Source organism: Aquarana catesbeiana, linkage group LG11 (genome assembly GCF_042186555.1).
Source record: "Aquarana catesbeiana isolate 2022-GZ linkage group LG11, ASM4218655v1, whole genome shotgun sequence".
NCBI lineage: Eukaryota > Metazoa > Chordata > Amphibia > Anura > Ranidae > Aquarana > Aquarana catesbeiana.
In genome coordinates, this window is record NC_133334.1 from 205,352,946 (window position 1) to 205,372,385 (window position 19,440).

Sequence of the window (19,440 nt, forward strand, 5' to 3'; positions counted from 1 at the left end):
CATCACTGGAGCAAACCTGGCAGTATGCTGCAGCAGGGGGAGCATGACTGCCAGATTGCTGTCCTTCTTGGGCACCCCCTCTGTCCGTGCTCGTGTTACTGCCTTCATCGAGCTCAGTATCATCATCAGAGCCTTCCAAACGCTGGGCATCCTCCTGGAGCATGTACCCAACACTGTGGTCAAACAGTTCGAGGGACTCCTCAGGAGGACATGGTGGGGCTAGGGAAGGAGTCACTGATGACATTGAGCCGAGGGAAGAGGCCGCTGCTTTGCCAGACAAAGTACCCTGGGCATGGGTGAGAGAGGATGAGGAGGATGAGGACGGCTTGGTCATCCACTCGACCAAGTCTTCCGCATGTTGCGGCTCAACATGGCCAGCTGCCGAAAAAAAGGCCAAGCGTGTCCCATGGCCACGTGCTGATGAGGATGCACCGTCTCCACGACCAGCACTAGACACAGAGCCTGCTTGCCCTCTCTTATTGGCTTGTGACTGTCTGCCTCTCCTTCTTGGCCTTCCAGACATACTAATGGCCTGTAGCTGCACTAAGCTGGGATATATATATATATATATATATATATATATATATATATATATATGTACTGATACTGCAGCTAGCAAAATCAACTGCCTGCCTGTAGTATGAGAACACCACCAACCTTCTACAGGTAGCTTTAGCTGAACACTGTGAGGTGGACGCACCCCACTAACTTGTAGGTTTAGCAGAACACTGTGAGCAGGACGCACTGCACTAACTGTAAATAGTCTAGCTGCCTGACTGTGGTACTAATAGGATCAAAAGAACACCAGCAATTTTCTTCAGGTAGCTGTATTTACTGTAACAAGACAAGTCTGCCTGTCAGTAAGAAGATAACAGAAACGGATCTAGCTGAACACTGTGAGCAGGACGCACCCCACTAGCTTGTAGGTTTAGCTGAACACTGTGAGGTGGACGCACCCCACTAACTTGTAGGTTTAGCTGAACACTGTGAGCAGGACGCACCCCACTAACTTGTAGGTTTAGCAGAACACTGTGAGCAGGACGCACTGCACTAACTGTAAATAGTCTAGCTGCCTGACTGTGGTACTAATAGGATCAAAAGAACATCAGTAATTTTCTTTAAAATACTGTAACAAGACAAGCCTGCCTGTCAGTAAGAAGATAACAGGAACGGATCTAGCTGAACACTGTGAGCAGGACGCACCCCACTAACTTGTAGGTTTAGCAGAACACTGTGAGCAGGACGCACTGCACTAACTGTAAATAGTCTAGCTGCCTGACTGTGGTACTAATAGGATCAAAAGAACACCAGCAATTTTCTTTAAAATACTGTAACAAGACAAGCCTGCCTGTCAGTAAGAAGATAACAGGAACGGATCTAGCTGAACACTGTGAGCAGGACGCACCCCACTAGCTTGTAGGTTTAGCTGAACACTGTGAGGTGGACGCACCCCACTAACTTGTAGGTTTAGCTGAACACTGTGAGCAGGACGCACCCCACTAACTTGTAGGTTTAGCAGAACACTGTGAGCAGGACGCACTGCACTAACTGTAAATAGTCTAGCTGCCTGACTGTGGTACTAATAGGATCAAAAGAACACCAGCAATTTTCTTCAGGTAGCTGTATTTACTGTAACAAGACAAGCCTGCCTGTTAGTAAGAAGATAACAGAAACGGATCTAGCTGAACACTGTGAGCAGGACGCACCCCACTAGCTTGTAGGTTTAGCTGAACACTGTGAGGTGGACGCACCCCACTAACTTGTAGGTTTAGCTGAACACTGTGAGCAGGACGCACCCCACTTACTTGTAGGTTTAGCAGAACACTGTGGGCAGTACGCACTGCACTAACTGTAAATCAGGGGTCTCAAACTGGTGGCCCTCCAGCTGTTGCAAAACTTCAATTCCCATGAGGCATTGCAAGGCTGACAGTTACAAGCATGACTCCCACAGGCAGAGGCATGATGGGACTTGTAGTTTTGCAACATCTGGAGGGCCGCCAGTTTGAGACCCCTGCTGTAAATAGTCTAGCTGCCTGACTGTGGTACTAATAGGATCAAAAGAACACCAGTAATTTTCTTTAAAATACTGTAACAAGACAAGCCTGCCTGTCAGTAAGAAGATAACAGGAACGGATCTAGCTGAACACTGTGAGCAGGACGCACTGCACTAAATGTAAATAGTCTAGCTGCCTGACTGTGGTATTAATAGGATCAAAAGAACACCAGTAATTTTCTTCAAAATACTGTAACAAGACAAGCCTGCCTGTCAGTAGGAATATAACAGGAACGGATCTAGCTGAACACTGTGAGCAGGACGCACTGCACTAAATGTAAATAGTCTAGAAGATAACAGGAACGGATCTAGCTAAACTGAATACAGTGTGTATATATATATATATATATATGCAACACCTGGGATGCATATATATATACACAATACACTTTAAGTGCAGCTAACTGACTGACTGTCCTGCCTAATCTAGCTAACTCAAATGAAATGACACTGTCTCTCTCTCTCTCTAAGCACACCGGAACACACTGCACAGGGCCGCCGTGCAGGCGGCCTTATATAGTGTGGGGCGTGTACTAAATCCCCTGAGCCATAATTGGCCAAAGCCTCCTTGGCTTTGGCCAATTATGGCTCTCTGTTAAGGCGGCGCTGTGATTGGCCAAGCATGCGGGTCATAGTGCATGCTTGGCCAATCATCAGCAAGCAATGCACTGCGATGCCGCAGTGAATTATGGGACGTGACGCTCCACACGAATTTGGCGCGAACGGCCCATATCGTTCGCAATTCGGCGAACGATCGAACAGCCGATGTTCGAGTCGAACATGGGTTCGACTCGAACACGAAGCTCATCCCTACTGAGGAGTCGATCGAATCCAAATTTCTAAATAGCCACCACCAACACCTGAATCAACTGACCCTTCCTGTCAGTGTGTAGGGTACACACAAAGTAAGTATTGGTAAATGGCCCCAGCAGTCCCTCTGCATCGATCGATCCACTCAGATAGAAGTTAAACTTAATTCTCTCTCAATGTTCAGATCACTTAAACTTCCACGGACAGCTCAAGCATCCACATATGCATATGAAGAAATAAAATGCTCATTGCGCAGACATCCAAAGATAGGATTTATATTAATAAAAGAAGGCTGGTAAACTCACAATATGAAAGGACCACCAAGCAAATGGAAACATAAAGGTGTTTTCAACCAAAAAGATGGCCGCCGCGTCTCCAATCAGCGTCCCGCGTCACACATCCTAGGCTCCACCCGATGTTTCGACATAAGGATGCGTCGTCAGGGCCCTGATGACCGCCTAATTTGCCTAGAGAGCCGCCTCTGCCTCTCTGTGCCTCCTGTCCAGATCCTTCTTTGTTTCTCAGAAAACCTCCGATTGGCACCCAAACCCCACAGGCCCAAGGTCACCCCCCCCCCCCAGACTGGGGAGTGCCTCAAAGGCCCCGACAACCTAGTGCTGCATCTCCAGTTCTTCCACTCGATAACTCCCCCCAGCAGGGCTGATACTAGGTATTTAAGGAGGCCTGCCCCCCCCAATCCAAGTTGGGGATTGGTCGGAGCTCCTTAGAACACCCCAGGCAACTCCACCTCTCTTCCCCTCCTCTCTTCTAGAATCCTCTAGAAGTCAGAGGGAGGTAACTGAGACGTGCTGCTGCATGTGAGTCACCTGCTGCTACTCTAGTCCACTCCCACCCCACACAGTTAAAAACAAACAGGCTTAGCTTACAGCTAGGCCTGATTAAATTTACCTGCCCTCACAAAAATCCGACTTCTAGCACCTACCTAATGTAGAGGGTGCTACAAATGCATGAAGGTAAAAAACCCTAAGTCTTTAGAACCACTTTAAACTTTTTAATCATTTTAAAGTAGTACTAACTGCTGTGAGTTTTTACCGTAATGCAATCTTTCATTATAGTAAAAAAATTCCCCAGTCAGTTTAATTGCTGGGAGGAGGGAGCAGGGGCATGACTTGCTGGGCACTGTGTGCATCTATGAATGCGCACAGCACCAGTCTTGAATGCGTATGCATGGGTGTCTCCTTAGCTGCTGGCTAACTAAAGCGATACCAGGCGGTGGGGGGCAGTGACCTTGCTGTAATGTAGAAAATAAACAATAATAAAAAGAAAGAACCATCTCCTAAAGCAACTGCGAACCCCCCCCCCTTTTATACAGTATATATATATAAAAAAACATTAAAATTAGGATTTAATATTACTTTGAAGTGGATTTAAACTAACACAAACTGCTGGCAGGTAGGATTTTTATTACAGAAGAGACCCTATTGGTTTCTTCCTAAGGCCCGTTTCACACTGATGCGAGTTCATAATGAATGTGATGCGTCAAAAACACTTTAAATTCGCATGTCATCCCTAAAGTCATTGTTTTCAATGACGGTCGTTCACATACATGCGTTGCGATTCCTCTACGAATGCGATGCGATTAAAAAAAGGGTCTTGTGCGAGTTTACTGCGTTGGGAATTTAGTCTCCATAGACATCAATGTAAATCGTTCTTGAATCGCATTGATGGTTCACATATGTGCGAATTCCACTACACTACTCTCCACAAAAACCAGAAAGTACACAGGAAGTTAACACCTTTTTTTCTTTTTTTTTTTTACATTATGATTCCATTGGCTAGAATATCAATCGCAGCCATGTCCAACTCCTGAAATTCGCGGTAAGATCGCGGTAATTTCGCGATAAAATCGCGGTAAATTCGCACCTCACAAAGGACAAAAAATGGAACAAAATCACAGTGCATCAGTGTGAATCGGGCCTTAATAAACACTTCTCCCTCAGCATACATTTACGGCACACCTCTGTGCAGTGATGACATGACTCCTGTACATGTGTGGAAGTGAAGTCATCATGGCCCAGCTAACCAAGCAGCTGAGTTGGAACCTGAAAAGAAAACCAGGAGAAGATGGCAGTGCCCTGAGTCTAATAACAGCACTAGATCACTTGCCAAGTAACACATACACTATATAAACAAAAATATTGGGACTCCTGCTTTTACACACACGTGAACTTTAATGTCATCCCAGTCCTAGTCCGTAGGATTCAATATTGAGTTGGCCCACCCTTTGCAGCTATAATAGCTTCAACTCTTCTGGGAAGGCTGTCCACAAGGTTTAATACAATAAGTGTAGCGCTACAAAGGTATTGAAATGTCCAATGTCAAAAACATTAAACCAACAGTTCCAAATGTAAAGTGTGGGAGGAAATCATCCGTATATGTATGAATCCAAGTGATAAGGAATCCTCAGGGACTGTATGACTTCAAACAAAGGTATATGACATCTGGAGTGAAGACAGACACACCACCACCGACAAAAAAGAGGCTTACCAGATTGAGTGGACCCAAAGGGGCATATGCCGAGTTGGGTCTGACAAGGCTTGGGTGGTCGGTGGCTATAGATGGTCCGGAGGGGTGAAGTTTATGGAATGAACCACAGGTTGCTGTATCCCTCAGAGCGATGTTAGGAACCAAATAATGGTGATGACAGATAGGAAAAAAAGGAGGGAAGGCCACATAGTGTAAATCCGTAAGCAAATGTGGAATTTATTAAAAATAAAGAAATACACTCACATGTAGATCCATTAAAAAACAGCGCTGTAAAGAAGTGGCGGCAGTGGGGTCCTACCCGATGCGTTTCATCCCCTAAGACATCGTCTGGGGGGTTCCCCCCACTGCAGCCAACAAGGTATATATAGGGGATGTATCAATGTTAATGGGAAGCAGCTCCACGAGTGCAAAAATTGTCACTTCCGGTATTCGGGCAAGATGGCCGTCCGGCGTGCGTTCCACGCCTCACATTGAATACAATGTGGATACCGGAAGTGCAACTGATGGGGTCAGAGTGATATGTACAACAGATCAGACCTATTTAAAACATATAAGTTGCTGAAACGTAAGGAGTGTCAAATGTGTAAAGTGTGAATGAGGTGGCAGGCCTCAAAAAAACGATGTGTGGCTCGTAGCAGCGCGGCAATGTGCGTGCGCATCCAGGTCCAGTAGATAATACAGCGCATGCGCGTCGTGCGCATGCGTAGTAGAAAGAAGGACATAGTTAAATCGTCCTTTATGACGCTGGTGGGGGAGTGGACCTCTGCTGGGAAGACAACAACGTCTCTACCCAGCAGCACAACACAACGTCATGCGCATTGTGCGCATGCGCAGTAGGAGGAAGGACATAGATAGATCGTCCTTATGACGCTGGTGAAGGGGCGGACCTCTGCTGGTAAGACAACATCTCAAACCAGCAGCGAACCGCAACGTCATACAAATGGCCCTGAAATGTATAAGGTGGCCCCGAGTCAGCAAAATAAAGGGGGGCAAATATTCCAGTGTGTATATAAATATAAACTAATATATAATCGTGAAAAACTAAAAAATACATATGTTTAAATCATGTACCATAAATACATCGGGCATGTGTGTGTACAGCGTGAAAAAATAAATAAATCTAATGACAATTATTGTAAACCATGAACACGCGCTCGAAAAAGGCAAGAAGGATATTTTGCCTCGAGGGCGTGACATGCGCCACATCGAAGACGTACAGTAATTCTAGTGAGAATGTCTAATATTAAATAGAGTGAAATGAAATGTTAAAACAGAAAAATGGTATAATAATAACTATACTCTTCTGAATACATATATAAATACGCAATCGTGGAGTGGATTCCCATAGTGATGTACAAAAGGATATTCATCAGATGCATATATACTATGAAAACAGTACATATATATAAAATGACAAAATCAGTACATGCATGTAAAATATAACTTAAAAAACTTAAAAATGTAAAAAGGAGAGAGCAACAAAGAATAATTAAAATGAAATGAAACAAGGTGTCAAGCTCTATTAATAAAAGCATTGACGTCTAGTTCTACATTGATACAAAGTGGGAAAAGTGTACGGAGCTCATGAATCCAGAAGGTCTCTAAGCGGGACACATCCCTGGTCATGGCACCCCCCCTCCAGGGGGGAACATATCTATCTATCACCACAAATTGTGTCCCCTCTATAACGCGATTGTGGTGTAGTTTGTAATGTCGGGGGATGGTGTGTTTAGTGTCCCCGCTCTTGATAAGAGCGATGTGTTCCGCTACTCTTATAGCAAAAGAGCGGATGGTGCGGCCCACATATTGTTTCCCACAATGACATGTGATTAAGTACACAATGTGACTGGTGGTGCAAGTGCAAAACTGTTTAATAGAAAAACTGTGTCGTTCATGTCTTCGGTCACCCAAAAAAGATATTCTATTAAACAGTTTTGCACTTGCACCACCACTTGCACCTCTGAGGGATACAGCAACCTGTGGTTCATTCCATAAACTTCACCCCTCTGGGCCATCTACAGCCACCGACCATCCAAGCCTTGTCTGACCCAACTCGGCGTATGTCCCTTTGGGTCCACTCAATCTGGTTTCATTTGGCATATATCTTGTTGGCTGTGCTAGCTGCTTTTTCTTCTATAGGGCAGCGCAGAATTACATTGTATATATTTGTCCACAAGGTTTAGGAGTGTGTCTATGGGAATGTTTGACCATTCTTCCAGAAGCGCATTTGTGAGGTCAGGCACTGATGTGGATGAGAAGTCCTGGCTCACAGTCTCCGCTCTAATTTATCCCAAAGGTCTTCTATCAGGTTGAGGTCAAGACTCTGTTTAGTCCAGTCAAGTTCCTCCACCCCAAACTCGCTGATAAATGTCTTTATGGACCTTGGTTTGTGCACTGGTTCAAATCATTTGGTGGAGGGGGGATAATGGTGTGGGGTTGTTTTTCAGGGATTGAGCTTGGCCCCTTAGTGAAGGGAACTCTTAAGACATCAGCCTACCAAGACATTTTGGACAATTTCATGCTCCCAACTAAGGATGAGCTCCGGCATGTTCGCACACTCCACGTGCCGAGCCCGCCAGGAAGTCGGCACGGCACTGCGCTAATCACAGGCAGTGAGACATTTCCCGATCTCTGCAGCCGCACATCGGGAAAATGTCTCACTGCTTGTGATTAGCGCAGCGCTGTGCCGACTTCCTGGCGGGCTCGGCACGTGGCGTGTGCGAACACGCCGGAGCTTATCTTTACTCCCAATTTTGTGGGAACAATTTAGAAATGGCCCCTTCCTGTTTCAACATGACTGTGCACTAGTGCACAAACAAGGTCCATAAAGACACGGATGAGCGAGTTTGGGGTGAAGAAACATGACTGGACTGCACACGAGTTTGGCGTGGAGGAACTTGACTGGACTGCACAGAGTCCTGACCTCAACCCAATAGAACACCTTTGGGATGAATTAGAGCAGAGACTGCGAGCCAGGCCTTCCTGTCCACATCAGTGCCTGGCCTCACAAATGCTCTTGCTCTGGAAGAATGGTCAAACATTCCCATAGACACACTCCTAAACCTTGTGGAAGCCTTCCCAGAAGAGTTGAAGTTGTTATAGCTGCAAAGAGTGGGCCAACTCAGTATTGAACTTTACAGACTAAGACTGGGATGCCATTGAAGTTCATGTGCGTGTAAAGGCAGGAGTCCCAATTCTTTTGGTGACGTAGTGTACATAGATCAAAATTTTAGCAGGGACCAGCCGAATTTCGATCCATGTATGGGGGGGGGGGGTTGGTTGTACAACTGCCCTGTTGGTTTTTTTCCCAAATGAACAGGGCCACCACCTGTAGCTGGCAGCACTGATCAGTTTACTCTGGCGAGGTCTCCTCATCATCATGTTTAACTCCGTGGTTGAGTACAAAAAAATGAGCAAGAGCAATAGAATAGAACAGACAAAATAATGTCTCAAAAACAAAATCAAGCAAGAAAAAGAAAAACAATCAATTTTCAAGGCTGCCTGATTAAGCAAGGTATTGTGAATGGGTTTATGTTAAGAACCTAAGATGTATATACCGGATGCAGATCAAAAAATAGCAATATCTTTAGAATAACGACACTACTTGCCTGGAGTTTGCATGTTCTCCCTGTGCCTGCGTGGGTTTCCTCCGGGTACTCCGGTTTCCTCCCACACTCCAAAGACATGCTGGTAGGTTAATTGGATCCTGTCTAAATTGTCCCTAGTATGTATGAATGTGAGTTAGGGACCGTAGATTGTAAGCTCCTTGAGGGTAGGGACTGATGTGAATGTAAAATGTATATGTAAAGCGCTGCGTAAATTGACGGCGCTATATAAGTACCTGAAATAAATAAATAAATAGAATAAAAAAAAAAAAAAAATAGTACTTCAATTAAATGTTTGTCTGTTTAATTCCGCTTCAATGTTGCCATAATGTGTCTGGGAAAGAGATAGCGATCGTGTTTCTTAGCAAAAAATGCAAACAAGAAGTTTAGTTTCTAAGATCCTGCATCTGTCTGTCCATTTCATCTTCTTCTATCTGTCCTACTTTTCTATAGAGTGGATCTCTGCATTAGACAAGTAGGAACATTAAGCATTCAGCAAAGGAGGGGAGGGGCAAACAGGACATAGCTGCTCTTGAATTTCCTGTCTCTGAAGTTGTACACAGAAAAAAAAAAATCACTTGAGATCTTGAGAGGAAACTGTAAGACGTCTGCATGCAATCACCTAGGGGAGCCTGAAACTTCTTTGGTGTCAGGAGTATTGTTATCTGTGGTTAGAGGTATGGCCATATTTTTATATTATGTAATCTGGGTAAATGGCTTTCTCTCTCTTTTTTTTCCTTTCACTTTTCTGTTTCCCACTACAGTATTACTTTATGAACTTGGGTCCCCTTCCGTCCCTTTCATGTTGTCAGAACTCAGGAAGATTCCATGTGAAATGTATGAGTCCCCAATCATCCATCTCCTTTACGCTCCTTCTGTGTATATTTGTTATGGATTTACGTCTCTGATTCATGTCGCTTTGTATGTTTGCATGATTGCTGATGTCTGTGTTTTGTGATTTATTTATTTTTTTTATTTTTTTCTTTTTAAATATTTGAGACATGCGCTTAGTGTGTGCTGATTCACTACTTCACTATGTCTCAAACTAGATGTCTTTATCACTGGAAAAACCCACATAGACAAAATTAATCACGTTTCAATAAATGTAAACTATATTTGTGCTGCAGAAAACTACCACCAATACATAATTTCTGTACCAATGTGGGGCCTTTGTCATTTGTATACAAGTATAACCCAGCTGAGTGTAGACTGAAACATAATGCAATTTATATCAATGAATCAAATTGACAAGCAGCTGAAACGATTGTTTTACTAATTTAATTTACTGCTTCTTTAAGGATTCTCAACTGTTTGTTTTGTTTTTTGTTTTTAAAGGTGGTCATGTTAGGAAATCTTCCTTATCCTAAAAAATGAGCTTATGTCCATGAGCTCTACTTACCATAAAATTTGTTTGTAAACATTTTCCCCAATTGCAAAAAAACAGAATTTTTCGTAAAAGTGTATTAATATGTAGCGACTTGTGTCAACCAACACACATTAACCCATTTTAAACCATCTAAATACTTATTTACATAGGTTAACAGCGTTTATTGCCAGTGTATACATTGCAAAACCACACAAGTGACCGTGTATATGTACACATTTTTTCTAGTTTAAAATTTTCTAAATGTTTGTAAAAATCAGGAACGGCTTAGAAATATATTTGTTCGAGCAAAAAATGGAATGACGTGTGACTTTCACAGGTTGATGCTAGGTTTACATTACTGCAGGTTGAGAACACACACAAATCGTATGTGTTCCTAACTTGCATGTAAAGCGATGCTCTTTAGCAGACACCCCGGGATGCTGTTAATTCTTAATGGCACTCCTATGCATCGGAAAATGCTGTACATTTTCGCGTGTGCCAAACCGCATAGTGCCGCACAATTAAAAAAAAAAAGGGGTTGGGGTTTTTTCTGCAGGTAGAGCAGACCATTCAAATGAATCGGCTGCCCTAGAACACAGCCGCACAAATGTGAACCAAGCCCCTCACCAGAAGGTAGCATGGTCATATTGCACAGGTTTGTCACACTGGCAGATTACTAAAGCAGCTTGACAGGTAAGAAATAAAGGGGCCTGTTTACACTTGCAGTTGAGGGGGGTAAAAGCAGGTGGGCAAGCCACGTTTTTTTTATCAACCCCCTTAGAGCAGAACCTCACTTTCGCAATCAACTTTGACTATTTTTAATCCTTATGCTGCTAGCATTAGTAAATGGATAAGAAAGTATATCATAGTTGCTTGTGTTTAAACTTTTATTTTTTACATTTCTTCAGTTACTTCCTGGTTGCCATGCCTAGGCAAATGATGTCATACCTCCCAGGAGTCTTTAGTAGGGGAGGAGGGGCTTTCTCAGATAAACACATCTTCTCCTGCTTGCATGACTGAGCTAAGGGCAGGTGGATTCCAGGAGGTAAATGCTACATGAATCATCTGCCCTTACTCAAGATGAGCCTGGCGGACAAGATGGGAGAACTAGAGATATTGTTGTACGAGGAGGATTTCGATTTTGTGGGAATTTCAGAGACTTGGTTCAACAGCTCTTATGATTGGCTGGCAACCATTCAAGGCTATTCCCTTTATCGCAGGGATAGAGAGGGTGAGTACATGGATTGAAAACTGGCTACAAGGGCGAGTTCAGAGGGTGGTGATAAATGGGGAGTACTCTGAATGGTCAGGGGTGGGTAGTGGGGTTCCCCAGGGTTCTGTGCTGGGACCAATCATGTTTAATTTGTTCATAAATGACCTGGAGGGTGGGGTAAACAGTTCAATCTCGGTATTTGCGGATGATACTAAGCTAAGCAGGGCAATAACTTCTCCACAGGATGTTGAAACCTTGGAAGTAGATTTGAACAAATGAATGGGGTGGGCAACTACATAGCAAAATGAGGTTTAATGTGGAAAAATGTAAAATAATGCATTTGGGTGGCAAAGATATGAATGCAATCTATACACTGGGGGGAGAACCTCTGGGGGAATCTAGGATGGAAAAGGACCTGGGGGTCCTAGTAGATGATAGGCTCAGCAATGGCATGCAATGTCAAGCTGCTGCTAACAAAGCAAACAGAATATTGGTATGCATTAAAAAGGGGATTAACTCCAGAGATAAAATGATAATTCTCCCACTCTACAAGACTCTGGTCCGGCCGTACCTGGAGTATGCTGTCCAGTTCTGTGCACCAGTCCTTAGGAAGGATGTACAGGAAATGGAGTGAGTACAAAGAAGGGCAACAAAGCAAATAAAGGGTCTGGAGGACATTAGTTAAGAGGAAAGGTTACGAGCACTGAACTTATTCTCTCTGGAGAAGAGACGCTTGAGAGGGGATATGATTTAAATTAACAAATACTGTACTGGTGACCCCATAATAGGGATAAAAATTTTCTCTGGAAGGGAGTTTAATAAGACACGTGGCCACTCATTAAAATTAGAAGAAAAGAGGTTTAACTTTAAACTGCGTAGAGGGTTCTTTACTGTAAGAGCGGCAAGGATGTGGAATTCCCTTCCACAGGCAGCGGTATCAGTGGGGGGCATCGATAGTTTAAAAAAAAACTATTAGATAAGCGCCTGAATGACCACAACATACCGGGGTATACAATGTAATAATGACACATAATCACACACATAGGTTGGACTTGATGGACTTGGGTCTTTTTTCATCCTCACCTACTATGTAACTATGTAACAAGCTACAGAAATAAACAGCATCACTGGGAAGATTGGGATAGCAAAACGCCAAAAATAAGGCACCATTCACTCCTACATACCTGACATTTTATGCCTTTATAGGAAATGCATATTATGAACTTTAAAAATTTACACTCTGTATTAACCTGTAGCTAAGCATTTCATTTTAGCTTCCACGTCAGCCCTGGAAGAATTTTACCCCCTTCCTGACCAGGCCATTTTTTGCGATACAGCGCTTTATCGCTTTAACTGACAATTACGCGGTTGTGCGACAATGTACCCAAACAAAATTTGCGTCCTTTTTTTCCCCACAAATAGAGCTTTCTTTTGGTGGTATTTGATCACCTCTGTGGTTTTTATTTTTTGCGCTATAAACAAAAAAAGAGCGACAATTTTGAAAAAAACTATTTTGTATTTTTTGCTATAATAAATATCCCAAAAAAACAAAAACGAATTTCTTCATCAGTTTAGGCCGATATGTATTCTTCTTCATATTTTTGGTAAAAAAAATCGCAATAAGGGTATACAACATAGGGGATAGATATATGGCATTTTTATTATTTTTATTTTTTTACTAGTAATGTCAATGATCTGCGATTTTTTTTTTTTTTTTTTTTTTTAATCAGGACTGCAACATTGTGACGGACACATCGGACACTTTTTTGGGACCATTGACATTTATACAGCGATCAGAGCTAAAAATAGCCACTAATTACTGTATAAATGTCACTGGCAGGGAAGGGGTTAACACTAGGGGCGATCAAGGGGTTAAATGTGTTCCCTATGTGTATTCTAACTGTGAGGTCGCAATGTGGCTGACCAGAGGAGAAGAGAGATCGTTGTTCCTACTTAGTAGGAACACACGATCTCTCTCCTCTCCCCTGACAGAACCAGGATTTGTGTGTTTACACACACAGATCCCGGTTCTCGCTGTGTCACAAGCGATCACGGGTGCCTGCCGGGCACCCACGTCGGCTCCGGGGACAAGCTGTAGGCGAGCTAGCGCGCCTGCTATGTACAGCTATGACAGCTCGCGGTGCCATCCTGCCACAGTATAACTGCGGCAGCTGGTCGGGAAGCGGTTAAATAAAATAGAATCCAGTACATCCAGTGGCAGATAAAGTTTTCAATGCATTGAAACGCAGGAAAATACACATAAAAGCAAATAGATTAAAACAAGGGAGAACTTGATCTGGAAAACAAAAAGCTTGTTTTACTTTCCAAATAAGTTCTCTTGTGTTAAATACATTTTAACAGGTTGATGTGAAAATGTCTTTTTTGTTCTCCAGACGCTGAGCAACTTTAAAGTGATTGTAAATGATCACCTTGTAAAATAATCAATTCAATTTAAAATAGAAATGAAAGGCAAAACATTTGTGTGTATCTATCTATCTATCTATCTATCTATCTATCTATCTATCTATCTATCTATCTATCTATCTATCTATCTATCTATCTATCTATCTATCTATCTATCTATCTATCTATCTATCTATCTATCTATCTATCTATCTATCTATCTATCTATCTATCTATCTATCTATCTATCTATCTCATTATAAATACCTTCTTTTTTTTTTTTTTTTAAGGGATCACTTTCCCTCTGTTCTCAGCTGCATAAGAAATGGGGAGAGATCAGCACACTGTTCTTTCTAGTGACAGGCTGTAAAGGGGAGGCATGTCAGGGTAAGTTTGATCATTGGAGGAGAGCAGGCTGAGTTCCCAGCACAGCTAGAGAACTGGCAATGGTGTGGTCAGTTTTTAATAGTAAGGCCTCATGCACATTGGATGTTTGAACAGCTGCTGTTTTTGGCTTCAGATTTTTTTTTTTTTTTTTTTCTGCATACATAGGCTGTCATGAGCGTTTTTTGGCAGGGGCATTTTCTGGCTGGAAAAAAACAAGAACTAGTGGGTCTTAAGAGGAGTTTTTTCTACTGTAAAAACACTCTAATGCCCCGTACACACGAGCGGAATTTCTGTTGGAAAAATCTTGGATGGTTTTTCCGATGGAATTCCACTCAAGCTTGGCTTGCATACACACGGTCACACAAAAGTTCGCTGAACTTTTGACCGTCAAGAACGCGGTGATGTACAACACTAGGATGAGCCGAGAAAATGATGTTCAATGCTTCCGAGCATGCGTCAAATTGTTTCCGAGCATGCGAAGGAATGTTGCGCGTCGGAATTGGTACAGACAATCGGAATTTCAGATCGGAACTTTTTTCGACCAAAAAATTGAGAACATGCTCTCAATCTTTTGCTGGCTGGAATTCCGCCAGCAAAAGTCAGATGGAGCATACACACAGTCGCATTTTCGGACCAAAACCTCTCATCGGACTTTTGCTGGCGGAATTTCTGCTCGTGTCTACGTGTCTATGGCATAAAAGCTGAAAAACATGGCTATTCAGCGTTTATCAGTGTTTTTATGCCATAAGCTTTTGTGGGAGAATAGTTTTGCTAAAGAAAGCTACAGCTAAAAAACTTTAAAAAATGCTACTGCAAAAACGGTGCAAAACTCATTCTACAGCTACAGCTTTCTACAGCTAATGCTTCTGGCTTTTTTATGACATCCAGTGTGCTTGAGGCCTAAAGCAGTTGGACTGGCAGGAACACCAGGGATTTCACATAAAGGAAGCAATACAAAGAGAACAGGATACTTTCTCATACAAGTACATGGTACAGCAGGCACATATCAGGAATATGAAATGTTGGGGTAACAAACACTTTAAATTATGCCACTTGGTGATAGCAGAAGCAATTATTAAAGTATAACTAAAGGGTAAAACTTTATTTTTTTTTTTTTAAGTTTTGAATAGAGTGGAGAGGGATTAAATTTCTATCTCTATTTGACCTCTTTACAGTCACTTACCTTAAGTGAAAGAAATTTCCAAATTTCGGGTTGTCACCAGAAAGGGAGTAGAGGGGAAATACTAGAATGAGGACACTAGTTCTTGTGACAGCCAGGGTTGCCCTCACTTTTTAGGGATGTCCTCTCACTTCCTGTTTTGTCTATGGGACAGGAATTGAAGAAAAAAATCCCCCATGGGACCTAGACAGGAGTTATAACCCTACCTGCAAGCACCTGCAATTTAAAATACACAGGTTCTTGGTGCTGGTAGCTTTTACGGGTAGGGTTTCTGGCCTAAGGGCTTGTTTGCACCATATGCAGTCAAACTTGCTTTAAAGGCAGTATGAATGCATATGCAAGAAAAATCAATGTATTCCAATGGATTACGTTTACACCATTGGAGATATTTGCCTTGTAGTGCGCCAATGATGTCATCGGCGCATGTGCAGTGAAGAAACGGCCCTCTGTGCCATTTCCTCCCCAGTGCGTGTCGTGACTAGCGGCTACTACGCACATGCGTGGGAGTGACATCATGCGACTCCGTCCAGTCAAAGAGCCGGAGTCCGCGACCCCCGGAAGAAAGAGGGGCGAAGATGGATCCTTCCACCAGCAGGGATATTGCTGGCATTGCGGGCTTTGCTTGCAGGTAGGTGCCACATAATGGGCTAGTATGCGATGCAAAATTTTTGATTTCACTCCTCACTACCTATCACAGTTTTGAAGGCCATAAAATGCCAGGACAGTTCAACCCCCTCCCCCAAATGACCCCATTTTGGAAAGTAGACACCTCAAGCTATTTGCTGAGAGGCATGTTGAGTCCATGGAATATTTTATATTGTGACACAAGTTGCGGGAAAAAGACAAATTTTTTTTTTTTTTGCACAAAGTTGTCACTAAATTATATATTGCTCTAACATGCCATGGGCATATGTGGAATTACACCCCAAAATACATTCTGCTGCTTCTCCTGAGTACGGGGATACCACATGTGTGGGACTTTTTGGGAGCCTAGCTGCGTACGGGGCCCCGAAAACCAATCACTGCCTTCAGGATTTCTAAGGGCGTAAATTTTTGATTTCACTCCTCACTACCTATCAGAGTTTTGAAGGCCATAAAATGCCAAGATGGCACAACACCCCCCAAATGACCCCATTTTGGAAAGTAGACACCCCAAGCTATTTGCTGAGAGGCATGGTGAGTATTTTGCAGCTCTCATTTGTTTTTGAAAATGAAGAAAAAAAAGAAAAATTTATTTTTTTTTTTTTAATTTTTTCAATTTTCAAAACTTTGTGACAAAAAGCGAGGTCTGTAAAATACTAAACGTACCTCTCAGCAAATAGCTTGGGGTGTCTACTTTCCAAAATGGGGTCATTTGGGGGGGGTTGTGCCATCTGGGCATTCCATGGACTCTGAAACTGTGGGGCAGTGAGGAGTGAAATGAAACATTTACACCCTAAGAAACCCTGAAGGTGGTGTTTGGTTTTTGGGGTCCCGTATGCGGCTAGGCTCCCAAAACGTCTCACACATGTGGTATCCCCGTACTCAGGAGAAGCAACAGAATGTATTTTGGGGTGTAATTGCACATATTCCCATGGCATGTTTGAGCAATATATCATTTAGTGACAACTTTGTGCAAAAAAAAAAATTGTCTTTTTCCCGCAACTTGTGTCACAATATAAAATATTCCATGGACTCGACATGCCTCTCAGCAAATAGTTTGGGGTGTCTACTTTCCAAAATGGGGTCATTTGGGGGGGGTTTGAACTGTCCTGGCATTTTATGCACAACATTTAGAAGCTTATGTCACACATCACCCACTCTTCTAACCACTTGAAGACAAAGCCCTTTCTGACACTATTTGTTTACATGAAAAAAAATTTTTTTGCAAAAAAATTACTTTGAACCCCCAAACATTATATATTTTTTTAAAGCAAAGGCCCTACAGATTAAAATGGTGGGTGTTTCATTTTTTTTTTCACACAGTATTTGCACAGCGATTTTTCAACGCATTTTTTGGGGAAAAAAACACACTTTTTAAAAAATTTTAATGCACTAAAACACACTATATTGACCAAACATTTGATGGAATAAAAAAGATGATCTTAGGTGGAGTACATGGATACCAAACATGACATGCTTTAAAATTGCGCACAAACGTGCAGTGGCGCCAAACTACATACATTTTTAAAAGCCTTTACAGGTTACCACTTTAGATTTACAGAGGAGGTCTACTGCTAAAATTACTGCCCTCGATCTGACCTTCGCGGTGATACCTCACATGCCTGGTGCAATTGCTGTTTACATTTGACGCCAGACCAATGCTTGCGTTCGCCTTTGCGCGAGAGCAGGGGGGGACAGGGGTGCTTTATTTTTTTTTTTTTTTTATCTTATTTTTAAACTGTTCCTTTCATTTTTATTTTTTTTTATCATTTTTATTGTTATGTCAGGGAATGTAAATATCCCCTATGATAGCAATAGGTAATGACAGGTACTCCTTTTTTTTTTTTTTGTAACTGTAATTTTTATAACTGTAACCGGTTCCAGGTTCGGGTCTCTCAAAATGCAATGGCATCTGTGAAAGTGTGCCTAGTCTGTGCAATGCTGTACCCTACGCTAATACTCAACTAGTGTATGGTAGCGTTCAAAACATTCACCATTGCAAAGACCAGGATTATCAGGACAGAAGAGACAAAAAAAGCGGGTGTCATGCCTATATCCACGCTTGCTGCAGACGCAACATCTTTTTTGGGGGGGTTCATTGGGTAGGGGTACTTGGGAGGACATAAAGAAAATGCCTCTCATGCAGCCGACTGCATTTGGTTGGGGATGTGAATGGGGGAAGTACGGGTGCAGCAGAAGTGGTGGGTTCCCAATTAGGATTGGCGAATGCAGCAGGAAGGACATTATGGGCACGATGGACCAGTGTTTGTCTTCTTGGTGGCAGCGGGACACTACTTGTGCTTGCCACCTCACCAGCTTGAACTGCACTTATGGGACTCACCACGTCACCAAGTGTTACTGCAGTGCTGGTTTGACTACAACCAGGGTGTACTAGACCGCTGGTGCTTGCCAGTTCACCAAAACGCTACCAAAAAAACTGTTAGCGATCGCAGGGATCAGGTCTGACTCTGCGAACGCTGCAGTTATGTGTTTAGTGTTTTGTAAGTGACAGTGATCGATCAATACTGCACTTGGGTGGGCTGGGCTGGGCTGGGCTGGGCGGAGGGGCAAAACGCAGGTGCTAGCAGGTATCTGGGCTGATCCCACTAACACTGTGTTTTTGGGAACCCTAAACTGCTGGGGACGCTAGTATAGATCTGATCGGATCAGATGTTGATCCGTTCAGATACTATACCACTAAGGGAGGTGTATGGTGCGTGCGTGGGTGTTAGCGGTACTGACGCTAACCTGACGCTGCCTGGGGCGACGCAGACCCTATCTGACCCTAAAACCTAACTTATATCACCGCCGGGCGATCAGGGGGTTAAACCTTTATTAGGTAATAAATGGCAGGTGCCCTGACACTATAAAAAATAAACTAACTAACCAGCGTCACCCGTAATAGTTATACAGTGATCACTGGTGAAAGGGTTAACTAGGGGGCAATCAAGGGGTTAAAACCTTTATTAGGTAGTATATGGGGGTCCCTGATGCTGTAAAACGCTGACAGCAAACCTATTTGTTTACCTCCCTAACTAGCGTCACCAGTGACACTAATACAGCGATCAGAAAAATGATCGCTTAGTGACACCGGCGACGGGGGGCAAGGGGTTAAAACTTTGTTAAGGGGGTACCCTAGACCTAAAGGGGGTCTAACACTAACTGCCCTACCACTTCTAACTGTCACAAACTGACACCAATGCAGTAATTAGAAAAAAAAAAAACCTGCTATTGGTGTCACTGTGACGGGGGGGGGGGGGGGGGGGTGTGCCT

The 19,440-nt window shown here is 43.0% G+C and overlaps 1 protein-coding gene across 1 annotated transcript in view; it reads left to right on the forward strand.

Moving 5' to 3' along the window:
- The first annotated feature begins 9,506 nt into the window (after window positions 1-9,506).
- LOC141112385 (serine/threonine-protein kinase D1-like) overlaps window positions 9,507-19,440 on the forward strand; it is a 220,376-nt gene continuing 210,442 nt past the window's right edge. The window contains exon 1 of the mRNA XM_073605181.1: window positions 9,507-9,653. The gene's annotated coding sequence lies outside the window, so the exon portion shown is untranslated. The remainder of the gene's footprint in view (window positions 9,654-19,440) is intronic.